Source organism: Mustela nigripes, chromosome 9, assembly GCF_022355385.1.
Source record: "Mustela nigripes isolate SB6536 chromosome 9, MUSNIG.SB6536, whole genome shotgun sequence".
NCBI classification, from domain to species: domain Eukaryota; kingdom Metazoa; phylum Chordata; class Mammalia; order Carnivora; family Mustelidae; genus Mustela; species Mustela nigripes.
Window position 1 is genome coordinate 36847366 of NC_081565.1, and position 19363 is coordinate 36866728.

At 44.0% G+C, this 19363-nt stretch overlaps 1 protein-coding gene across 6 annotated transcripts in view; it reads left to right on the plus strand.

Moving 5' to 3' along the window:
- The window catches only part of FAM219A (family with sequence similarity 219 member A), a 55067-nt gene that overhangs the window by 1215 nt on the left and 34489 nt on the right, over positions 1-19363 (plus strand). The gene's annotated exons all lie outside the window — the stretch shown is intronic.

A 19363-nucleotide genomic window follows, 5' to 3' on the forward strand; every position in this document is an offset into this window, starting at 1 on the left:
CGGTCCGGGAGTCTGGGAGGAATGATGTCATCGTTGCCGGCAAGGAGGGGATGGAAGCGGGAGGGCGAGGCGGGAGACCGAGGCCAGCCCTAGGGGAGACCATGCCCGATGGCCGCCGCTCAAGAGGGTTACCTGACTGGCTTGTACACCCGGCGGTGGGCAGCGGGGCTAGAGGCGCCGCGGAGGCCGAGCCAGCAGAGACAGGGAGAGGGGGAAGGGAGGGAGTGCCCTGCTCTGTTCACTTTTCTCCCATCCTCCTTGGAGGAGCTGGAAGGAGACAGGGCAGGCCAGGAACCTGAAGGTGTGGATGCCCTATTCTCTGAGCTTTGCTGGAGCGGAGCAGAGCTTTCCAAAGCTTGGAGATCTGGGGCTCCCTAAGGCTCCTCCTTCTACGTTAGGCAGAGAGGTGAGGAATAGGTTCCACTCTTGGGCCCTTGGCTAAAGATGTGCTTTGTAGCTACCTGAGCAAGTAACCTACCCCTTACAGCAGACCAGACAGACATTGGCAGGGACCTATGACCCACTGTAAACCACATCTTTGGGGGATGGTAGAGAGAATTATTAGGAGGTAAGTGGCCTTTTCCCCTTTTTATGACTACTTAGTTCTAGAAGCCCAAACAGAGAAGCTTTACAGAAGTGTACAATATTAAAGTGGGGAGAGAGATGCTGATGGACTTTTTTCCTGATGCCATCACTGGAATATTTGGGGGCCAGAAAATCCTGATAAGAAGTCTGTCCCATGAACTTGAAGAACTTTTAGGCTGGCTTAAGAGAACATTGCTTTCTGGAGTACATTTCCAGCCTGGCTTGTCAAACTAGATTGCCCTTCCAGTTCTAAGCATTTTATCAAGAATCAAAAGGAGGGTGGATGAAGGAGGAGGAGGAGGTCCAAGTGAGTCAGGAGAAGAAAACAGTGAGTTGGTTCTTGCCTCCCATCTGGGGTTCCTAAGAAGGTAGGCAATAGTTGTCCAAGGAAAGGGGGGAAGGGATGGGGTCACAAGGTCTTCTTAGTTTTCCTTGGTGCCTTTGTTATTGCCTGAAGTTCTCAATGATAGTTTGAGTGAATAGTGACCCCAGAAGACACCTGAGGTGCTTCTGGTCTGTGTGACTCTGGAGTAGAAACGCTTATGCAAGAAGGCAATTATCAGAAAAGACCGCCTTCAGACACTTTTCTTGAGGGCTAAAGGAGCATTTCTCTGCAAGAGGATACTTTGTTGAGGTTAATGAAAGCCTTTTGGAAGTGGCAATATAGTCATCCCTACATTTGGAGGCATAGACATCGCCCTGTAGACTTCTGCCTCTTAAAATCTGTTCTCGGGTTGGATCCCCAGACCCCCTTAAATGCTCCATGTATTATTGAGACCAGCAGACTCTTGGGTGGAGTTTCTGAAAGAGCCTTTGTTTCAGGGCATAAAGAATCAAAATGGTATACCACAGAAGGGAAGGGCAAAGTGACTCTTTAGAGGTATTTGGGTAGACCATAAAAACTAGGGTCCCAACTTTTTATGATCTTGAACTCAACTGTGACCTATTTCATTTTTTGCCGTTATTTATTGAGACTTCTAGGAAGTCTCTCCTCTTCTCTGGATTCAGTTTTCTCATTTAGGAAATGAAGACAAACTGTCTCTTTAAAATTTAAACAATAGCTCCTCACTCTGTCTTCCAAGAAACATCACAGGGAGCTGGTAGCACTATTTTAGCTAATTCATTCACCAAATATTTATGTAGTATCTGCTCTGTTCCAGATATTACATGAGGTATTGGGGACACAGTAGTTAGCAACACAGATAGAGTTTGGCAGAAGTTTATTGTTCACACTTACTCCTTCAATGTAAGCCCCTCTGAAGGGGGAGGGGGCTGTCTCCTTTAGCCCTAATGGAAACAAGGACTGAGCCATCCTGAGGCAGGCCTGTTACTGGGACACCATCATTAAATAACCCTCCCTAGCCGGTAGTGGTGGAAAGAATCCAGGAGGCATTCTTTACTTGAAAAGCTCTTCTAGGGAAGAAGATTTTTATTTATTTATTTATTTATTTATTTTTCTTATTTACTTGAAAGAGAACCTCAAGCTTGAAAAGGAGGCCTAAGGGAGTGGCAGGAGCTGGGAGAGAAGGCACAGCTTGCAAATCTGGGTGTTTCCAAGGTGCTAATTTAAGCATTAGTTCTCAGCTAGTGGGAGGAAGAGGAAGAGATCCCTGCCCTGTTGTTGCTACTGCTGTTGCCACAGCTGCATGGAGCCTCCTGTCTGAGATGGGAGTTTGCCTGAAAGGAGTGGCTTCCCTTCTTTTCCCATCACAATTATTTAATTGATCTGGCTGCCTGTCAGCAGCTGAACCAGGCCTGGGTCTATCACTGAGAGCTCCCCAGGGTCTCTTTCTGTCTCCTCATGAAAGGTATGAGAACTCCTTTTGGAGACCTAGTCCCCGTGCTCCAATCCTGCTGTGTTCATTTCCTAGACAATTCTGAGTGTTTCTGAGCACTCAGATTTTCCCAAAGACACTGCCAGGGATAGGCATACCCTGTACTCAGTTCTGTGTTCAAGCCTCACATGCACCTCACTGATCTAGGGAAGCTCCCAGTTGTCCAAATCTCTCTGTTGAGCAGTTGGATTGCATTTGGGCTGTTGTTTGTGTGAGCAGCAGGGATAGGCTCGTTGGCCCTATTTGTCTGTTGGGCTGATTGGTGCAGCCTCATAGTCTATGTCTTCTCTTTGGCTGCAATTAGAGAGGAAGAGATTTGTTGCAAAAAAAAAAAAAAAAGAAAGAAAGAAAACAAACAAGGATGGGCTCAAACAGCTATGGGAAGCTTCTAGATATATGTCAGGAAATAGTGGAAATCCATGGAGGGTGCTCCAGGGAAATAGTGACACCTCCCTTGGGAAAAGATGAGGAATGCTGAAGTTTTGACCCTTTGACCACATGAATTTGGAAAGATGTCTCAGACTCCTACTGCCTCTTGACACTCAAAGATGGGGATGGTCAAGACAGTAATTCAGTGAGTAGGCCATAGCAGCTCCTGAAAGTGATGGAGAGAACATTGTAAAGATAGCAGGAAGCCACTGTAAAAAATTGACCCATGTATATTTTGTGGCCTGGAAGCCTTATGTTGCCTTCTTGTAGGCTGATGATTTTTCAGTTTAAGGGTAGATTCTCCTAGTGGGTCCATGTGGCTTATGACCCAGTAGTATTTCCCAGGTTCTGGGAAGAGGCACATCCTTCCCTCTTTTCCTGTATTGCAAAGTGAGGTTGGCTCAGATCTTCCACTTTTCCTTTATTCCTCCTCTCTTTAATCAACAAACCTGAAGAACCTACTTTCTGCCAGATGTGGTACCAGGCTTAATAACACAGAATCATGCTCGCTTGAGGGATACACAGTCAAGATGGATTGAGATGCTGCAGGCAGTGAGCACTGCACTAAGAACCAGGTCAGGCAGGGCCAAAGGAAAACAGGAAGCACTCTCATCAAGTGATCAGGGAAGGCTTCATAGAGGAGTCACTGCTGAATGGGTGCTTAGAAGAAGACTAGCTGCTTGGCAGACCAACAAGGTAAGGTGAAGGCAAGCATTCCTGCCAGAAGCATGGAGGAAGAAACAAAAGGGTGCATTTGAATGAATGAAGCATTTAATTAGAGGAATAACATGATCAGCTTTGAGTTTAGGACTATCACTCCAGGAGTAGATGAGAGACGGGAAAGGTGAGATTGGAGGCTGGGAAACTACAGTGGAGGTGGTGCAGTACAAATCCAGGCAGGAGTTGATGAAAGCCTACACTAAGGCAGCAAGAGAGGAGGGACCCATATACAGTTACGGATAAAGTGGAATAAGAGGATATGGTACCTGTTTGGAGGTCATGGATGTGTCAAGGATGAGTCCCAGGTTTTTATCATGGATATCTAGGAGGAAAGATACACTATCACCACCCCCAGGAAATTGAGGGGTGTCTGTGTACGTCTCGGGCTTCAGGGACTGCTTATATGGGAGAAAGCTGCTGTTTTTCCTTGCTCTGCTGTTGAAACTGCATTCTTGGGTTATGAGGGACCCTGGAGTCCTGGAAAGCCAAAGACCAGAGTGATGCTGGCCCCAACAGCCTCAAAAAGGATACTGAGAAATGTGCTCACCTGCCAGGGACTACTTTTCCCCTGAAACCTGTTCTGATGAATGTAAGCAAATTGGTGGCAGCAGGGAGCCATGATGTATTGTTGTTGTTGTTGTTTCCCAGCAGCAGTTTGATGAAGGAAAAATAAAATTCTTTGTTGGGTTAGAGAGTGTTTTATGTTGCAGTTTCTAGCCTGGCCTTTTACCATCATCCTGGTTAAGCTTATAATGGTTTTTTCTCTAATTGGTTGAGCTGGGCTCCTGTACTGATTGATTGATTGATTGATTGATTTCTTTCTTTCTTTTTTCTTTTCTTTAAAGATTTGATTCATTTATTTATTTGAGAGAGAAAGGGCATGGAGGGAAGAGCAGAAGAAACAGACTCTGTGCGGAGCCCAACACAAGGCTCAGTTCCAGGACCTCGAGATCACAACCAGAGCAGAAAGCAAGAGCCAGATATTTAACCGACTGAGTCACCCAGGCGCCCCTCACTGATTTCTTTTAGAATAGATGTGTGAGTTAGTGCCTCACCTCCCAAGAGTCAGAATGGAAAAGGACACATTCTTGCCTTCTCTGCACTTGGGGTAAAAGCAGTTTCCAGGCTGCTGTCTTCCAGGCAAGGTATGCCAAGGGGGCATGCTTCTGGAGTGAGATCGCTCAGAGGTTATTTGTCATTTTCAAGGCTCCAAGTGTAGTCTCTGTAGGCAGGTGCTTTGATGGGTAGCTGGGTGTCAGGCTGAATCATTTTCAGCCCCCAGCTGCCTGCTGCTTTTGACTGACTATTGCTCAGAGTGAAAAGAAATGGAAAACAGAGGGGTGCCTGGGTGGCTCAATCAGTTAAGTGTCCAACTCTTGATTTCAGCTCAGGTCATGATCTCAGGGTCGGGAGATTGAGCCCTGTGTTGGGCTTTATGTTCAGTGTAGAATCTGCTTGAGATTCTCAATCCCTCTCCCTTTGCCCCCACATGCACGCATACACTCTCTCTCTCTCAAATAAATAAGTAAATATGTAAGGAAGAAAGAAAAAGAAATGGCGATCAGAGCCTTCTTCACTTAAATCTGATTCACCCCAGGGACTCTCTCCCCTCCTTAAAGGGGCAGATAGAGCCTTGTGTCTAGGAAGGATATAGGAGACTCAGCTTCTTAGGCTTAGCTGCTTCATGCCTTCCAGTAGACCCTGGGAGAACTGGTACACGGAGACTTAAAGGGGACAGGAAGAGGAGAATCAGGCTAACAGCGGATACCCAGAGATGCTGGCTGAAGAAAGCAAGAGGCGTGGCTAAACAGGCTCTCAAGTCATTGTTTCCTAAGGAGACTCCAATGAGAATATGGCCATCTGGGCCAGAGAAAGGAAGGAAGGAAGGAGGCAGAGCTGAGACCAGCTTTGGATCTAGCTCTGCTCTGGAGTTCAGAAATTGGCACATGACCCAAAGGCTTCACCGTGGGGAAGCCAAGTGAACTCCTGGGCTCTAGAAAGGGACTGTGGAGTGCGAAAGTCCACTAGAAAGGAGACCCAGGAGGTCTGGCCTGGGGGACTTGGAGACAGGAGCCAGTAGGAGTTCACTCTGGGTCTTACCTTCTTAGGAGCCAGTTCAAGCAGATCTGTACTTGCATTTGTTGTTGTTGTTATTCAGCAATGTCAAATTGAGGATTAGTTGGTTGTGGTTTTTGAGGGTCAATTTTAAGTTTCTGTGATGATGATGATGATGTATGTGTGTGCATAAGATGGAACTAATGGCCACAAAGGGTGTTTGACCATTCTAGCTCAGAGGAGTAGAACTATGACAAAAGGCCACACCCAGGCAGAAATGAGCCCAGCTACTGTGGTACCTGGCCTGGTTTTCCCAGTTTTCATCACCAGACTCTTGACTGTCATAACCAGAGTCTACCCCGTCTATCTATTTAAAACAGTGCCTGAAGGGGTACTTTAACTAAGATTTATTGAATTAACTGCATCTAAATCTTGGAGTGAGAACCATATGCATTTAAATATGTAGTTAACTTAAACATAATTATGTGCAAGTTATAAATGATTTATAGTTCCCCATATTAATTTCCAGTTTTATCCTTATAAAGGAATTGGTGAAGCCATCAGCCAATCATGGCTGAGGCCAGCATTAGCCTTAGCTAATTATACCAAAGGACTTAGCACTAGCCCTTTGGTATAATTCTTAGAAACATCGATCCTTTGAGATAGTTTATAGAGGAATAAAAATATCTATAGACAAATTCCAATTTTAGTATATGTGCTGCCGAAGTGAGCTCTATAGACAAATTCCTTTGGGGAAACACTACACACTCTATTTCATCACAATGTTAACTGGTGTTTTAAAGGCACTGAGAAGTCCTGCATTAAGAAACTTCTCTAGCTTTGTTTAACCCAGTGTTTCACAAGCTTGTGTAACTATGGGACCCTTTTTCATGTTACATCCATTAACATCTTACAGAACAAATGTGGCTTATGGAATATTCTTTGGGAAAATCTGTCTTAGAAATAAGCCTCTCAGGGCATCCAGGTGGCTCAATCAGTTAAGCATCTAACTCTTGGTTTCAGCTTAGGTCATGATGTCAGTGTCATGAGATCAAGCCCCACGTGGGACTCCATGCTCAGTGCCCAGTGTGCTTGAGATTCTTTTTTTTTTTTTTTAATTTTTATTTATTTATTGGACAGAGAGATCACAAGTAGGCAGAGAGGCAGGCAGAGAGAGAGGAGGAAGCAGGCTCCCCGCTGAGCAGAGAGCCCGATGCAGGGCTCAATCCCAGCACTCTGGGATCATGACCTGAGCCAAAGGCAGAGGCTTAACCCACTGAGCCACCCAGGCTCTCCCTTCCCCTCTGCTGCTCCCCCCTGCTGTCTCTTTCCCTCTCAAATAAATAAATAAAATCTTTATTAATGGGGCACCTGGGTAGCTCAGTGGGTCTGCCTTCGGCTCAGGTTGTGATCCCAGGGTCCTGGGATAGAGCCCCACATCAGTCTCTCTGCTCAGCAGGGAGCCTGCTTCCTCCTCTCTCTCTCTGCCTGTCTCTCTGCCTACTTGTGATCTCTGTCTGTCAAATAAATAAAATCTTTAAAAATAAAATAAAATAAATTAGTCTTTCTTTTGATTCAGTCTAGATTTATAGTCTTTCCAGTTCTTTTGAGCCTCTTTTGTAATCCACACCACTTTGCCTATGCTAGTCTGTCATGGAATGTTGTTGCTTTGTGTCAGGGTCCAGTATTGCCTTCAATAGGAAGTTCTTAGTGAACTTTGGTCAAAGCAAAAGCAAATACCTAGTGCCTAGTTTTTCTCATGATAATGTTAAAGGGGTTTTACTTCCTTTCATGTCCGTGTACTAAATGTTGGTCTGGTGAAACCAGTATTTTTACCATTAACCTCTTTTGGGAGCTATATTGAGATATAATTCATATACTGTATACTTTACCCATTTAGTACTTTATGTTTTGAATCTTTGTGTGGCTGCTGCTTGCTTCAGTTCGGTTTCTCCTTTGTAGTTGTGGGCTGTGCTCTGCTCTTTTGTGTTCTGCTATGTAGGAGAGAATATAAAGATTATAGTCATCAGAAAGAAATCTCCCATCAGAAGGAATCCCATCTCAACTGGGATTCAAGCTGAAAAAAATGATTCCCTGATTGGATAGGTATAATAGTACCTACCTCAGCACTTCTCTGTAGTACCATTAAATGTGCCCCCTGGTTGCAGCAGTTCAGGAGGCATTCCCACATCATCATTTTACACTCCCTACTCCATGGGCTATATAAAGCATGAATGATAGGCAGGTTTCATTCTTTATGCCAATGTCCATTGATCAGTAGTGGCTGCCTGGAGCTTGTGTTAAGGTGGATTCTGAGGCAGAGTCCTGGTTCAGTAAGAAAGAGTGACATGGTTGATTTTCCACATCTGCTATGGTCTTCAACAGGGGAAACATCATTCCTGCTTGCCATCCTGGCAGCCCTGAGTCATCATAGTTATCCTAAGCAAAGAACTCAGGAAAGGAGGAATCTTGGAGATATTAAGCAGCTCAGCAATCTATCTCATGGTGGGGCTGGAGTCTTATGATATGGCTCTTTAAAAAATGAATGGAGAAAATTGATATCTCCTACCCTCGTATTCAGCATGGATTTTTGAAGTATTGACTTCATATAAATTTAATAATCCTTTGGAAATAGGCCAGGCAAGAGGAAGTAACCTTGACTCTGCTGAGCAAGTAAGAGGGGAAAAGAGGCGGATTTAGGAAGAGCCCTCATAAGTACCATATAAGTGGCTGGCCACACTTCAGATGAAACTATAAGCCCTTGACTAAAGGATCAAGGAGAAGGAATAGGCTACAAGAGGAGACCCTTAAGCCAGCAGTTACTGGAGAAGAAGGGCCCTGCTATGGACTATACAGCCTTACCATTCTTTTTCTTTCAGGCTAAGCAAGCCCTGCATTTTCCTTCTGCCATTTTCCCAGAAACTGGTTTTCAAATCTCCAGTTATCCTGGCTGCTGTAGTGGATTTTTTTAGTTTTTCATCCCTGGAACCAGACCTCTCCATGCAATCTGACCAGCGCAGATTATTGTGGGGCAGCCACTATCCATAATATTGGTACAGTTCTTCTATTATCATTAGTTGAGTTTTCATAATCATATTTAATAGGTGTGCCTATTGTTATATTGAACTCAAGATACATCTGAAATAGGGCATACCTTTGCCTTAGCAGTGTAGAATCAAGGCAAGAACCTGGAATCACATCTTGGGCTAGGTTGGTTCCTAATACAGGTAAGGGTCCACTGGTGCTAGTGACATCATAGTTTCATATTCATTAGAAACTATTCCACATGTATGTAATTGATTCTTACTCTCAGAGAGGTAGCTGGCTGAATTCAGCAATATGGGATTTGAATCTCAGTGATTGGGTAGGCTAGGGTAGACCTTCAGAGAGCTAGTACTTACGTGGACAGAAAACTTCATGTCAGTCTATTATGTGACATAGCCATGAACAGAGCTAATGTGCTGCTGAGCTGCATTCAGGCTCTAGGACTTCAGGTCATTGGAGGTGACCGGTCAGTGCTATCTGAAGTTCTCATGCTGATGCTGTTATTCAAGAGGGAAGTGACTGAAATGAAGAAAGGACTCAAAACCTCACCATGTGAGCACAGTTGGTAGAACTGAGGCTGTTCAGCCTGGGGCCAAACATAGTTGGCAGGGAAAGCACTTTCAGATTTTCAAAGCCTAAAGGACTGGAGTTAAAGGAAAAAATAGTTAGACTTAATATTACCTGTGGATTCACAGGGAGGAACCCGGGCCTTTGGGTTGGGAGTGTGAATATGCTTCTATCTCTGGGCTTCATTGCCTTCGTTCCCTGTGGTAGCAGTTCTTAAACTGGGCCAGAGGCCAGGGCACTGGAAGACATGTTCCTCTCTGCAAAATGCCACAGTAAAGTGGGAGCTAAGAACAACACTCTAGCAACGAGCATGGCTCTATCATGTGTGTGTAATATAAACATGCCCCAAAAATCCACTATAGAATGAGCAGCAACTCTCCTACTTTTCCATTAATATGTGTTTGCTAATGTTTCCTATCTTTCAAGCCCATCACAAAAATGCCACCTTCTTCATGCGTCCTTTTCTTTCCTTCAGTTAGGTATGAACTTCCCATTCTACCTGTCTTGTGGTCCGAATACATTCTCTTTAGATTGTGAAGTTTATGGGTGCAATTATCTTTATTGTAAATTCCTTTATAAGGTAGATGAAATGATGTTTCCAAAGGGCCTGAACCACCTGAAATAGATTGGGAGAGTCATATTTGCCCATTTTACAGATATGCAAGCAGAATCCCAGAAAGATAAATAGGATTGGCCATAACCTGGCTGGAGGTTGATGTGACCTAGACTAGAACCCAGGTATCCTGACTCCCAGGCCCACGATATTTCCTTACAATTTGGAACCTAATTAAGTTCTTTTGCATCAACTTAAACTTCTCCACTGGCTTTTGAAGCATCTACACTGGGCTTTGCCCCTCCCAAGTAGCCATATTTTTTACCATTCATGCCAACTTTCTGGTAGGTCTTTCTTTCTAGTAGGTCAAGCCAGGCCTCTCACCTCCACTTGTCTGTTGGTATCTTGAGGCCTTCTCTCCTCCTTTTGTTTTTTTTTAAAGTTTATTTATTCAAGTAATCTCTATACCCAATATGGGGCTCAAACTCATGATCCTGAGATCAAGGGTCACATGTTCTTTTCACTGAGCCAACCAGGCACCCCAAGACCTCCTCTCCTCTTAAGAATTCTCTCTGCCCTCCTCTTCTGCCTATCCCACTCCTATCTGTCTTTCAGAAGACTATATAAACTCCCTTTCTCCAAGAAGCCTTCCCTGACTATTCTAGAAAAGCTCTCAACCATCCCCAAAGCCTCTATAACCTCTAGCATGTAATTTTATAGACATGATATCCTAATTTGAGGGATCCACTTTGATGTGCTATATTGTGCATCTCATCACCCCAACACCCATTTTAACTCCTTGGCAGATCGTTCTGCCACCAAAAGTTAGAGTCTGGCAAAGAAGAGACTTGCTGTCATGAAACAGAACTACAGAAGAGTGCAGCTGGTTTCTTTAAAGATGAGTAAAAAAGGAGAGGATGTTGGGAGGTGATTCTATGGATGGCATCAGTAGAGACCCAGAGGAGAATGAGTAGGTGGGAGTTGGTGAGTGGAATAGAAGGTACATGTGGGGAATTGTGGGAGATCCAAGGGAATACATGGATGGAGGCACTCATTCATTATTCAAAAAATACCATTGTCGGGCGCCTGGCTGGCTCAGTCAGTAAAGCATGTGATTCTTGATCTCAGGCTTGCAAGTTCAAGCGCCACCCTGGGTATAGAGATTATTTAAAAATAAAATCTTTAAAAAGTACACCATTGGGCATCTGCTATATCCAAGACACTGTACCAGACCAGGGAATACTATGACAAATAAAGCAAACATGATCCCTGCCTTTATGACTGGCAGTCCAGTGGGAGAGACAGACACGAAACAAATGAAGTATATATACAAAATCACAATTACAAACTATGACAAGTGATGGAGAAGACAAGAACAAGGTAGCATGGGAGAGGATAATAACTCCTTACACATTAGAATTGGGGAGGTCAGGTACGGTGGCAATGACAAAGTAACGTTTGGGGCAGTAGATCAGAGTGTGTAACTCTTGGTCTCAGGTTGTGAGTTTGAGCCCCATATTGGATGTTAAGATTACTTAAAAAGAAAATCTTTAGGGGCACCTGGGTGGCTTATTTGGCTGACCTGACCTTTGGCTCAGGTCATGATCCCGGGGTCCTGGGATTGAGTTCTGCATTGGGCTCCCTGCTCAGTGGGGAGCCTGCTTCTCCCTCTGCCATTCACTCACCAACTCCCACTTGTGCTCTCTGGCTCCATCTCTCTGTCAAATAAATTAAAAATTTTTTAATCTTAAAAAAAATGTTTGAGCTCAGATCACAGAATGAGAAGGACCTTGAATGTCCTGACACAGAGTGAATTGCTACATGTTCCCCCTTGGAGGGAAGGGGCTCCCAGATTTGGTAGTCTGAATCCCTTACAAATTGACCTTTCTGCCTCCCCTCCCTTTGCAGCATTAGGTAAGTTTTCAGGAGTGAAGGACGTAGGAGAACATAGGAGGGCTCGTCTAGCTTCTCTCCTGTAGGTAGCATAACTGATGACTGTGCTATCAGCTTTGTTGTGAGGCTGCAAAAGCTATTAATAGAGTTGTGACGTGTACTATTTAGTGAGCAATTTGACTCTCCTGATGAATAGCTCCTACCTGAGTCTTCCAACATTGTATGGCTTGCACACATCTCCTGGAGATGGAAAAAATACCTGGAACTCTTGGAAGGAGGAGAGTGCCAGTCTGGACGGCTTGTTCTTTGTGTAGCAGGCATGGGATTCACATTCTCCTTACCAGAAAAGCCAAACGCTATAACCTATTCTGTCCAGGGGCAGGCGTGCTTCTAGTGAGAAGGTCAGTAACCACATTGGCACGTAGATTGCAACAGCTAGTGAGAAGAGCCTCTATTGGACCTCTTGCAAATCCCAAAGGTGTTTCCTAAGGATTTCAGCTTCCACAAAGTCCTTTCTGCCTTCAGCTGTCCTGCTGCTTCCAGCCCTGGGTCAGAGGATACCATAAACTCAGAGAAAGGCCAAGTGGGGACAATGATGTGGGGAGGTAGTGGTGGTAGTTAGTGGTTTGGGGAAGAGGAGGGAGAATTATGTGGAGTCAGGAAAGGAGACTAAGTGGGGAGGTGATAGTCAAGGTAGCGAACAGTGGCCCAAAGGGAACGAGTCAGGAACCATCTATCAGCCTCCCTATAAATTTCCTGGTGGAACCTCATGTTTCAGATTCTTTATTTGCTAAGGGACTGAACTACAGCAGGGAGACAGTCTCAGGGAACTTCCATGAAAGGAATTGGCTTGAGTATCCTTGAGGGGCTGTGGAGATCAGAGTGAGCTAGTGAGGGGCACTGGCCTCAGGGCAGGAGTTGTGCACAACAGTGGTAGGAAGTTGGCTGGGCACATTCTAGCTCTACCACTTTTGTTGTCTAGCTTTACTACTTTTAGCCAAGCTCCTAAACTCTTTAAGGCTATTTATAAAATAAATAAGATCACGTACATGATGAATGAACTCCGAATTACTGTATCATTTCTGATCTAAGGGTTGATAGTGATTAAGGGTTTGGTGTTTTCCATTTTATGTTGATGGTTCCCAAGGGAGCTTTTATAGGAGAGGGTGGAGAGATGGCTTATTCTTCTCATCATCAAAGGAGAAGAGTCCCTGGCCTCCTTTACTGGGCCATGATGAGACCAGGCTAGAGATGGAAGTGCTGTGTGCTCTCACTGATTCCCAAAGGGGTTCCATTGACTGGAGGAATGGAACTGCCCCTCCCTCTCATGACTGCTATAGCATTCTTTTGGCCAAGTGGGGCCTTCCTGAAGAGCCCCAGTACTGATGCTGGTGGAGGGTGTCCTGCTGCTGTTTCAGTTCCCACAGGGCCAATGCTCAGGGCTCCGGAAACATTTGGAAAGGTCCACGTTGCTGCTCCTCTCCCAGAGGGGGCTAGGGAAGGTGTTATCTAGTCTGCAGAACTTCTTCAATTTTTTAAAATGTTTTGTGATAGAAATTTTTAATCCTGTGCAAAATAGAGGAAAAAATAAAAAGAATTCCCTGGTACTCACCAAGCTACAACAGTGATCAACCCTGGGTTGCTCTTCTTTCACCTATACCCCACTGGATTATTTTTAATAACTTGTTTCATTTATAATCTTCTCTGTCTCATATTTCTGCAAACCCATTTTGCAAGCTGGTAATTATATCTCAAGGTCTGATTAGATTCGGATACAACTTTTTTGTGAAGAATACTTCTGAGGTGTACTGAGTACTTCCTGTTGCATCATATCAGGAAGGAGGCAGAGGACCCATAGTTGTCCTACCTTCTGTGAAAGTCAGATTAATTAATGGTGTAGTTAGACTTGTAGCTCCATCATACACATTCTCTTCAGCCTTTCATCTAATGTTTTGAGCAGCCATTGCTGGTCTGCCTCAGTGCATTATTTAATCAGGACTTTCCTGTGCATTTTTTTTTTTTTTTAAGATTTATTTGACAGAGAGAGAGAGATCACAGGTAGGCAGAGAGGCAGGCACAGAGAGAGTGGGGAAGCCGGCTCCTCGCTGAGCAGAGAGCCCTATGTGGGGCTTGATTCAAGGACCCTGAGATCATGACCTGAGCCGAAGGCAGATGCTTAACCCACTGAGCCACCCAGGCACCCCAGGACTTTCCTGTACATTTACATAGCAAAGAATTCCTGTTACTTGTAGCCTACACTCTTTCCGCGCTGCCCCCCAGCCCCACACAAACAGGTATTACAGATATCCCTAGGCCTTTGCCCTTATTCTGTACCTTCATTTCCTTCCTTATCAGCCCAAGATGGCCTTAGGATATCTGCAGACCAGGTACTCACTCAGCTTCACTGAAGACCTTTATTTCTCTGAGGGAGGGTCCTTACTTGGAGTCTGTTCTCACTGAGACAATACTCTCTCTCCCATGAAGTTTCTGGGTCTGTTCTCTCTGAATCTTGCTAAGCCCATGCTTGAGCATGGGGAGAGTGAAGGCAGGTCCAGTGTTCTCCTCCCCTGGGAGGGAATTTAGCAGGGGCTGAGTTTATTTTACCTTCCCAGGGATTTCTAAGCAGCCTTCTTCTCTGCTGAAGACAGTCTTTCTCACTTGTTTCCTCAGCTTCCTGCCCCAGCCTGGGCCCTGGCAGGGACCCAGGCCTGATTTCCTGTTTAGCTGGGCTGTGGGTTGGGAGAGTTGGAGGAGGGGAAGGGCAGTCAGCTCTAGCACTCTTAGGACCTTTTCTCTTTCCAGCCAAGTTTAAAAACCTACGAGAGCCAGAACAGAGCCATCACCTTCTGGTACTTTAGCATTCCTGTTCTGTTTAAGATCTCCACACTTAGTTTCTCTCCTTAAAAAGAAAAGATTGTGGAGACTGTCTTCTGGGTGCATGTGCCCCCAACAAACACAATGCAGGTACCATGGGTGCTGTGAGCCAGCTAACCAGAAAGGCACACAGAAGTTGAGAGCTGCTTCTTGCAAGGCTGAACCCACTGCTGCCCACAAGAGTACTGTACCTCTACCACCCCATCTTACTAGCTATTAATCCTTTGTCACAGGTCCAGTGCAGTAGAGAATCTGTTGCGGCAGAAGATGTGCAGGCTGGCTAGGGATTTGGCCATGCAAGTCAGAAAACATTAGGAGTTCTGTAGTGACACCCTATCACCTGTAGAGGATTTCTGATGAGAGTCTCATAGCCCTGAATGCCCCACTCACATTCCTCTTCATGCCTAATTCTTCCCTTGGCAATGAGGATTCACAGGGCCTCATTCTGTCTTGAGAAGAGACCTGTCACAGATTACTTTTTTGCTCCTTTCTCCCAGGTGACCACAGCAGGAATTGTGTGAAGACCTGTTCCCTATATCCCCTATGAAAGGAGATAGCAGAGGAAGATGTTGCCAAGTAGTAGGGGTACCCTGTGCAGCCCCTGACATTTCAACAGCTTCCCTCTTGTTCTTATTATAAAGCCTCAAATCCTTAATATGGCCTGCAAAGCCTTATGTGATCTGGCTCCTGCCTCCTCCAGCTCACCTTGTACTATGTTTACCCCCATCACTGCACCCAACCTTATTGGCTTTTCCTCTATTTCTCTGATGTCCCAGGGCCCATTCTGTTTTAGTGCTTTTGCACATGTTCCTTCTGCCTGGAATGCTTTCCCTCTACCTTCTACCATTTTGGGTTCACTCTTACTCATCCTTCAGATCTCAGTTCAGCTATAATTTCATCACAGAGGGCTTCCTTCAAACTCTAGATATTGTCAGTGGCCCTCTTCTTATTGCAGTTTTTCGTTTATACTTAAACATATGTTTGTATGATTACTCTACTCATATGGGTCCTTCTGAAGGCCACATTTCATGAAGGCAGAGATTATATCTATTTTTACTTCTCATTATGTCTCCTGTGCCTTGTAAGGTGCCCTGCACACAGTAAACATTCACTAGATATCTCTTGAATGAATGAATGAATGAATGAGTGAATTCAGTCTTATCTCCTTTGCTTAGTTATTCCATGTCATATCCGACTGTCATAGTCAACCCTATACCCTGTGATGTGTCCCCAGCTGCTTATGGGCACTTACTAGGTGTTTTCCACCAGACACACGTTTCACTTAATCCTTTCAACAATATGAAGAAGCTATACTCTTAATCTACAAAGAAGACAAGTGAGACCCCAAGGTCACACAGCTAATAGCAAAACCCTTATTTAAACCCACTTGTGAAGGCAAAGCCTATGCTCTTAAGCATAACACTACACTGCCCCCTTTTGGCAGTTTGGAGAGTTGTCACAGGTTTTTTCTGTCGCAGGGCTTTTTCTGTCATAGAGTCCTGGTTAATTTCAACCCTAAATCAATAATTTTTGGAACTTAAAGCCCTTAAAAGCCATGATTAAGTTCCAGGTTTCTGCTTTTAGGCCAGACTGTGGAAGTATACAGGGAAGAGAATTCAACCTGGACTCCCCAGTGTCCCAGGATGCCTGTGTCTTTGGGTCTGTCTCCCATCTGTTTTCCTTAGGCCCTTTCTAGCCTCGAGGGCTTAATGCAGTGTCCTATTTTAAAGAACAGAAAGGCCAGCTGTTAACATGGCCTGATAGACAGTGTTCTGGGGAATAAACATGGCCTGATTAAGATTCTAGGGAAGATCATTGAGAAGGGGAGAGTTTGTCTCTTTGTGATTTAGTCACTAATGATAGAGTTCTGGAAATTGGCTTCACGGCTTTCCTAGGAAACTGAGACTCAGGAAGAGGGCAATATCTCTTGCTGTTGATTAGAAAAACTTCAGTTAGTCAGTATCCCCAGCTCCTTTTTAGTGGCTAGGGAATTTGGGACTGATGAATACTGTAGACTAGATGGAAACAAAGTAAGCGAGGAGAGAGCAGCATGAAACAAAACAGAACAAAACTCAGCTACCATTTGTTATATGTGTCAAGCATGCTGTGAACCACTTTACATACAGAGTTTCATGTTATTTTAACACTGGCCCTGTGAAGTGGGTGATATTACATGCCTAGAAGGGAAAGGGATGTTAAGAAAGGTAATTTGCGGGGCGCCTGGGTCGCTCAGATGGTTGAGCATCTGCCTTTAGCTCAGGTCATGATCTCCAGGTCCTGGGATTGAGCCTCACATTAGACTCCCAGCTCATCGGGGAGTCTGCTTCTGCTCTCCCTCTGCTTATGATCTCTCTGTTGTTTCTTTCTCAAGTGAATAAATAAAATCTTTTTTTAAAAAAGGTTTTAAAGAAATGTAATTCACCAAAGGTCGTACAACTGACTGTCACAGAACTACTCTAGGTGTTTCTGACTTCAGAACCTGAGTACTTTGCGCAGCCTGTTGCTGAGAGTATATGCTGCTGTAGCCTCTCTGGAAAAACAACTGGCAGTACGATGTGTGCATACCCATTGACCCCCCTCAGCAGTTTTACTTCCAGGAATTTATTAAATTAAAGAAACAGACAAGTGTATAAAGACTTTTTAAATAAGATATTATAGTAGCTATAAATAAATAAATAGTAACAATATTATAACATTATAATAGTTATAGTAGATGCAACATTATGATGATGGGAGAGGAGAAAAAAAAAGAAACAACATGAATCTCCATCAGTGGGGATTAAGTAAATAAATCATGATACATCCATCCCACAACAGACCTATAGGCAGCCTTTTATTTTTATATTTTTTAAAGATTGATTTATCTATTTGAGAGAGAGAGAGAGCACATGTACATAAGCAGGGGGAGGAATAGAGGGAGAGGGAAAGAAGATAGACCCTGCAGGGCTCAATCTCAAGACCCAGAGATCAAGACCTGAGCAGAAACCAAGAGTCAGAGGCTTAGCTGACTGAGCCACTCAGGTGCTCCTCGGCAGCCTTTTAAAAGGAGGAGATAAAATCTAATATAAGATCTAGCACGGAAAGATGTTCAAGATATATATCTTTTTTTATTGTGGTAAAATGCATTTAACATAAGAGTTACTATTTTCATATATCATTTGGAATATGGATGATATGATTCATCTTTGCCTACCCAGGAGATAGAGCCTTTACCTCATAATTCCCATATTTTTCAATCAAGTATGCACATCAACAAGTTATTGAGATGAATTGGCTAAGGAAATGCTGCCAGATCCCTGGATGCCACCTATCTGTACAGTCTTATTTCTGCTGGACACCCCATGCTCTAAAGTGGACTGGCAGCCACACTTGACTCAGTTCTTCTCACTTCCTTCTCAGGTTCTGCAGAGCCCTGTAGCTTTGGGGAGGCAGAATGTTTCTTTGAAAAGAGAATGCCATATCGCCGATCAGATACATTTCTGTTTCTTATTTCCTTTTTAGAGTTCTCCCACAGTCTCACTTTCACCATAGAAGAGAAGCAAGGGAACAAAATGATTCTCATATTCCCCAAGGTAAAACCATGACACTGATGTGTCAACATTCTGAGTGGTTCTCTTTGGCTTCTGGCCTTCCTCCCATAAGTGTTGCTGCTCATTGTGGTTTTCAGTATGGTGTTTTAATGAGTAAAGTAGGAAAGAGGTCAGGAAACTTGGCACCTAGCCCTGGCTAGGAGACGTTAGGAAAGCTGATTAGCCTACAGAGTTTTAGGTTTTTTCCTCTCTAAGATTGGGCTAACGAAAAGATGCTGGATTTTTAGGGCAGTGAAAATATTCTGTATGATACCATAATGATGGATACATGTCATTTTACCTTTGTCCAGGCCCATAGAATGTACAAAACCAAGACTGAATCATAATGGAAACGATGGTCTTTGGGTGATTTTGATGTATTACTGTAGGTTCATCAGTCATGACAGATATACTACATGGTGGAGGTTGTTGGTAATAGGGGAGGCTATGCATACGTGGGAACAGGGGTACATGGGAACTCTCTGTACCTTCCCCCTCAATTTTGCTCTAAACCTAAAACTGCTTTTCCATTAAAAAAAAAAAAAACGAAAGAAAGAAAGCCTTTATTTTTATTTTTTAAAATATTTTATTTATTTATTTGATAGAGATCGATCACAAGTAGGCAGAGAGGCAGGTAGAGAGAGAGGGAAAAGCAGACTCCCTGCTGAGCAGAGAGCCTGATGTGGGGCTCGATCCCAGGACCCTGGGATCATGACCTGAACCGAAGGCAGAGGCTTTAACCCACTGAGCCACCCAGGTGCACCAAAAAGCCTTTATTTTTAAAAGAGATGCTATTTCTATCTCTTAGGATTTTCAGAGATTTAATGAGATAATAAGAAAAAAGCTTTGAGAGCATACGTTGCAATGCAAACATAAAGATCTATATTCTTCTGGACTTAATCTTTTCTGACTTGCATTATAAACTCTTAACTCAAGAAGCATGTCTTTAAATCTGTTTGCTGTGATGCAGCAACTTAATAGAGAGATATAAAAGATACTGAACAATCTGGAAATCCACTTCATTCTTTTTTTAAAATTAATTTATTTATTTTCAGCATAACAGTATTCATTATTTTTTCACCACACCCAGTGCTCCATGCAATCCGTGCCCTCTATAATACCCAGCACCTGGTACCCCAACCTCCCACCCCCCTGCCACTTCAAACCCCTCAGATTGTTTTTCAGAGTCCATAGTCTCTCATGATTCACCTCTTCTTCCAATTTACCCCAACTCCCTT